Source organism: Odocoileus virginianus, chromosome 5 (assembly GCF_023699985.2).
Source record: "Odocoileus virginianus isolate 20LAN1187 ecotype Illinois chromosome 5, Ovbor_1.2, whole genome shotgun sequence".
In the NCBI taxonomy this organism is placed as follows: Eukaryota; Metazoa; Chordata; class Mammalia; order Artiodactyla; family Cervidae; genus Odocoileus; species Odocoileus virginianus.
Window position 1 is genome coordinate 15,634,658 of NC_069678.1, and position 6,515 is coordinate 15,641,172.

General features: G+C 39.0%; 1 pseudogene; it reads left to right on the top strand.

Moving 5' to 3' along the window:
* Positions 1-4,951: 4,951 nt before the first annotated feature.
* On the top strand, positions 4,952-6,343 carry LOC110145477 (large ribosomal subunit protein uL4 pseudogene; annotated as a pseudogene).
* Positions 6,344-6,515: the final 172 nt, after the last annotated feature.

The window sequence follows — 6,515 nt, forward strand, 5'->3', positions numbered from 1 at the left end:
AAGGATAAATAACATACTGTGGATGGTAATTCAATATAGAAGGTCCAGTCATTACAAATTTTCAAGTTTAGAAAAGCCTCAACAGGACTCTTCACAAAAAAATCGTTAAGAAAATGGGATAAATCTAGTTGAAATTTAATATAACCATGAGTTATCAATGTTGAAAAGGACCCAAGTCTATCACTTCCAACTGCTCTGTTATTGCAGGTATCTTACCTGCAGTATTTCTGCCTCTAGTTTAACCACTGTTAAATATCACTGTTATAAAACTCCACTTTTATATGCTGCCCTCCTTTTCATTACACATATTATTTCTGGAGATGAATATCTTGTATATAATTTTTCACTTCCACAGCAGTGATTTAAATATTTGAAGATGAATGATGTATGCTTTCCCTAAGACACCTTTAACCTAGCTGATGACTCCTTTGACAAATCCTGGTTATTTTTCTCTGGATTATTCCCAAGGTACTTTTCATTTCATTAATAGCATTCTTTGATAGAGTCACCAGGAAATGGGTATAATAATCCAGGTGACTTTGGATAATCCTCTCCCTTGTCCTTAAAGTCAATTTTATATTAATACAGCCAAAGTTTCTTCCTTATAGCTTTCCTATAAGTTCTATTACATGTGTATCCTTTTCTGACCCCTGTGTCTTTCAGACTAAAGGATTATATATTATATATCCACAGTCCTTTCATTTTGAAGCATATTTTGATCAGTTTTGCTTAGCTGGATATTTCTTTTTCAATTATCACCAATCTCCTGTTCTCTGCAGAAGGTATTGTGCATATTCTCACTTCCACTTAAAACAATTAACTATTCTCCCCTCCCATGGCCCTCTTTGTCACTCCTTCCAAACACAGTGTTACCTGATATCATTGCATCATACTTTAGAGGAAATGTAAGGTATCAACGAAAACACCCTCTTTTTCTTGTCACTGCATTTGTAAATATACTTGTACCACAATTATTCTAATATTTTTCTTCATTCCTATTGCAGTAGAAACAGTTCTTTTTAGCTTTCTCAAATGCCTCTTCCTTTTCAAATTATCTGAATTTTGTCTATTTCTTATCTATCAGTGTCCCCTGAGTTCCTCTCCATGCAATTAGGTTTCCATTTTTTTATCTTAGAAAACAAGGATTGATAATTTGAAATTATGCAAATACATTTAAAATGTGAATGCATCTAAATTTTTCAGATTGGGCTCTTTCAGGCCAGTTATGCCAGAACATGCATGCCCTCCAATATATGTATATAAAGAAAGCTAGAGGAATGCAAAAGAACTGATTGTTTGAGTGGATCAATCCAGTCCCAAGTTGAAGACATTTTTACTTCCCTCTGGTTTTGTAGGATGTGTGTGCTTAGTTGCTCAGTCGTGTTCAACCCTTTGCAATATCATAGACTCTAGTCTGCGAGGCTCCTCTGTTCATGGGATTCTCCAGGTAAGAATACTGGAGTTGATAGCCATTCCATTCTCCAGGGGATCTTCCAGACCCAAGGATGAAACCTGTGTCTCCTGCAGTGCAGTCAGATTATTTACCATCTGAATCACCAGTGAAGTCCATCAAGTACATATACCAGCATGATAGTAAAGTTATCTTTGTTTTAAAATACCTATATATAGAAAACTATAAAACACTGATGAAAGAAATCAAAGATGACACAAATGGATGGAAAAATATACTATGTGCATGGATCAGAAGAATCAATACAGTGAAAATGAGTATACTACTCAAAGCAATCTATAGAGTCAAGGCAATCCCTATTAAGCTACCAACGGTATTTTTCACAGAACTAGAACAAATAATTTTACAATTTGTGTGGAAATACAAAAAACCTTGAACAACCAAAGCAATTGAGAAAGAAGAATGGAACTGGAAGAATCAAGCTGCCTGACTTCAGATTATACTACAAAACTACAGTCATCTAGATAGTATAGTACTGGCACAAAGACAGGAATATAGATCAATGGAACAAAATAGAAAGCCTGGAGATAGATAAATCCATGCACGTATAGACACCTTATCTTTGACAAAGGAGGCAAGAATATACAGTGGAGAAAAGACAATCTCTAACAAGTGGTGCTAAGAAAACTTGTCAACCTCTTGTAAAAGAATGAAACTAGAACACTTTCTAACTTCATACACAAAAATAAACTCAAAATGGATTAAAGATCTAAATGTAAGACGAGAAACTAAAAACCCCTAGAGGAAAACGTAGGCAAACACTCTCTGACATAAATCACAGCAGGATGCTCTAAACAAATGGGACCTAATTAAACTGAAAAGTTTTTGCACAAGGAAGGAAACTATAAGCAAGGTGAAAAGACAGCCTTCAGAATGGGAGAAAATAATAGCAAATGAAGCAACTGACAAAGAATTAACCTCAAAAATATACAAGCAGCACATGCAGCTCAATACCAGAAAAATAAACGACCCAATCAAAAAATGGGCCAAAGAACTAAACAGACATTTCTCCAAAGAAGACATACAGATGGCTAACAAACACACGAAAAGATGCTCGACATCACTCATTATCAGAGAAATACTAATCAAAACCACAGTGAGGTACCATCTCATGCCAGTTAGAATCAGTTCAATTCAGTTCAGTCTCTCAGTCGTGTCTGACTCTCTGTGACCCCATGGACTGCAGCACACCAGGCTTCCCTGTCCATCACCAACCCCCGGAGCTTACTCAAGCTCTTATCCATTTAGTTGGTGATGCCATTCAGCCATTTCATCCTCTGTCATCCCCTTCTCCTCCCACCTTCAAAAAGTCTACAAACAATAAATGCTGGAGAGGGTGTGGAGAAAAGGGAACCCTCTTACACTGTTGGTGGGCATGCAAACTAGTACAGCCACTATGGAGAACTGTGTGGAGGCTCCTTAAAAAACTGGAAATAGAACTGCCATATGACCCAGCAATCCAACTGCTGGGCATACACACTGAGGAAACCAGAGTTGAAAGAGACATGTGTACCCCAATGTTCATCACAGCACTGTTTACAATAGCTAGGACATGGAAGCAACCTAGATGTCCACTGGCAGGTGAATGGATAAGAAAGCTGTGGTATATATACACAATGGAATGTTACTCAGCCATTAAAAAGAATTCATTTAAATCAGTTCTAATGAGGTGGATGAAACTGGGACCTATTATACAGAGTGAAGCAAGTCAGAAAGAAAAACACCAATGCACGTATATAAGGAATAAACACATATATATGGAATTTAGAAAGATGGTAATGATGACCCAATATGCGAGACAGTAAAAGAGACACATATATAAAGAATAGATTTTTGGACTCTGTGGGAGAAGGTGAGTGTGGGATGATTTGAGAGAACAGCATTGAAACATGTATATTATCATATGTGAAATGTTCAATGCATGAGGCAGGACACTCAGGGCTGGTGCACTGGGATGACCCTGAGGGATGGATTGAGGAGGGAGGTGGGTTCAGGATGGGGGACACATGTACACCCGTGGCTGATTCATGTCAATGTATGGCAAAACCCACTACAATATTGTAAAGTAATTAGCCTCCAATTAAAATAAATAAATTAATTTTTTTAAGTTATCTTTGTTTTGCTGTTATGGGTAATTTTTAGTTGATTTTTATTTATTATTTTTCTTTGAGTTTTTTTGTGTGTATGTGTGTGTTGTGCACTTAATATTTTCATAACATGAAAAAATAAAACCTAAGAAATAAAACATGGCACTTCCTTCTACTATGCTCCCATGGTGCTTGGGTGCCTTATTGTAAACAATCCTCAAGAACTATCAGTATAACATCTTTGGATGCAATATTCCCATAGAGAAAAGCAAAATCTGATTCCATATTGGATCTGCTCCTTTCACTTTAACCTTTGTATTATATTGCTCTGGCTACAAATTAATCACCAAAGGGGTGTTACATATAAGCTTAAATTATATAAAGTGGCCCATCTCTGGGAGCCCTGCCTTCCATGTAACGAGCATTAAGTTAAAATACCTTTGTTCATCTCACAGGAAAATTCCTGACAAGGCCCACCTGCAAATCACTGCAGGAAGGAAGAAATTAACACACTGTAGAACAAAGACTTTACCCACTTCCCTTTTAGTATAAAAGAAACCTGACTGTAACTCAGGCAAGATGCTTCTTTGGGACACCAGTGCCCCATCTCTCATTCTGCTGACTTTGTGAATAAAGTCTCTATTCCTTGCGCCAGCAACTCATCTCTTAAATTTATTGGCCTATTGTATAGTGGGGATGAGTGGGTAAAGAATCTGCCTCCAGCAGGAGATGCTGATTCAATCCATTAGTGGGGAAGATCTCCTGGAGGAAAGCATAGCAATCCATTCCAGTGTTCTTGCCTGGAGGATCCCATGGACAGAGGAACTTGGTGGACTCCAGTCCATAGGGTCACAGAGTCATACATGAATAAAGCAGCTGAGCACAAGCATAGTGAATAGTACTAGCTTGGACTCAGATTAACAGTTTGTGAAGTGTTTTTTTTTTTTTTTTTTTGAGTTGTAAAAAGCAGTTATAGTATCAATATTGACAAATAAAGATATGGGAGGAATTAACTGACTGATATCAATTTAATAAATTGCTAAAGCCAGCTTTCAGGTTCTCTCAATTATTTACTTTATCTTTATTTACTGAGTCCCTGTTATATGGGGGAAGAAACAAAGATAAACATTTTTTTATGCTTTAAAATATTGGATCTACTATGTACTTTCCCAAACTTCTCACCCAGACAAGAATAGTGGTTTTTTTTTATTATTAAATAAATACTGCTAATAGCAATACGGCCTTTCTCTTTTTCTTTAGTTCCCTTTCCTACATATCTTTAAATTAAAATATTTTATATCTAATTTAATTAATATCAACAATACAGTAAATAATGACTTCATCTCTTCCTACAGTGAATTAATAGGACTTGGACTGGAACCCACCTCCACCTTAAAAAATGGAACACTGGGCCGGGTTGAGAGGAGCGTGGCCTTCTCCTCTCCCCGCCATGGCGTGTGCTCGTCCACTGATATCAGTGTACTCCGAAAAGGAGGAGTCCTCTGGCAAAAATGTCACTTTGCCTGCTGTTTTCAAGGCTCCCATTCGACCCGATATTGTTAACTTTGTTAACAAAAACAACAGACAGCCCTGTGCTGTCAGTGAATTAGCAGGTCATCAAACCAGTGCTGAGTCTTGGGGTACCGGCAGAGCTGTGGCTCGAATTCCCAGGGTTCGAGGTGGCATGACTCACCATTCTGGTCAGGGTCCTTTTGGAAATATGTGTCGTGGGGGCCGCATGTTTGCACCACCAAGACCTGGTGACGTTGGCACCGCAGAGTGAATACAACGCAGAAGCGATATGCCATCTGCTCTGCACTGCTGCCTCAGCCTTACCAGCCCTGCTCATGTCTAAAGGTCATCGTATAGAGGAAGTTCCTGAACTTCCTTTGGTGGTTGAAGATAAAGTTGAAGGCTACAAGAAGACCAAGGAGGCTGTTTTGCTTCTGAAGAAACTTAAGGCCTGGAATGATATCAAAAAGTTTTATGCCTCTCAGCGAATGAGAGCTGGCAAAGGCAAAATGAGAAATCGTCGCCATATCCAGTGCAGGGGACCCTGCATCATCTATAATGAAGACAATGGTATCATCAAGGCCTTCAGATACATCCCTGGAATTACTCTGCTTAATGTAAGCCAGCTGAACATTTTGAAACTTGCTCCTGGTGGTCATGTGGCACGTTTCTGCATTTGGACTGAAAGTGCTTTCCGAAAGTTAGATGAGCTGTACGGCACTTGGCGGAAAGCAGCCTCCCCTCAAGAGTAACTACAACCTCCCCATGCACAAGATGCTTAATACAGACCTTAGCAGAATCTTGAAGAGCCCAGAAATCCGAAGAGCACTCCGAGCACCACGCAAGAAGATTCATCGCAGAGTCCTGAAGAAGAATCCACTGAAAAACCTGAGAATCATGTTGAAGCTTAACCCATACGCAAAGACCATGTGCCGGAACACCATTCTTCGATAGGCCAAGAGCCACAAAATCCGCATGGATAAGGCAGCAGCAGCACTAGAAGCCAAATCAGATCAGAAGGGGGTTGAGGGCAAGAAGCCTGCGGTGGGAAACAAAGAAAAGAAGGCTGTTGGCGATAAGAAGCTGAAGAAGCCTGTGGTGGGAAAAAAACGCTGCAGGGACCAAGAAACCAGCAGCTGAGAAGAAGGCCACAGAAAAGAAACCCACCTCAGAGGAAAAGAAGGCTGCTGCATAAACTTAAATTTGTTTATTCCATAAATGCCAAATCATTTTGGACAGCTAATTTTGAATAAAGACCTGAACAAAGAGGCAATGAGAAAATTAAAAAAAAAAAATGGAACACTGAAAACAATATGAAAAACATCAGTTTTAAGACACTGGGCAGAAGGCAGCATAAGATGTGGTCCTTGAGAAAAGAGAGATGACTTGTCTACCTTATAACCTGTGAACAGTTTCCAGGGTGCAAAGCAGAGAATATGGACCTC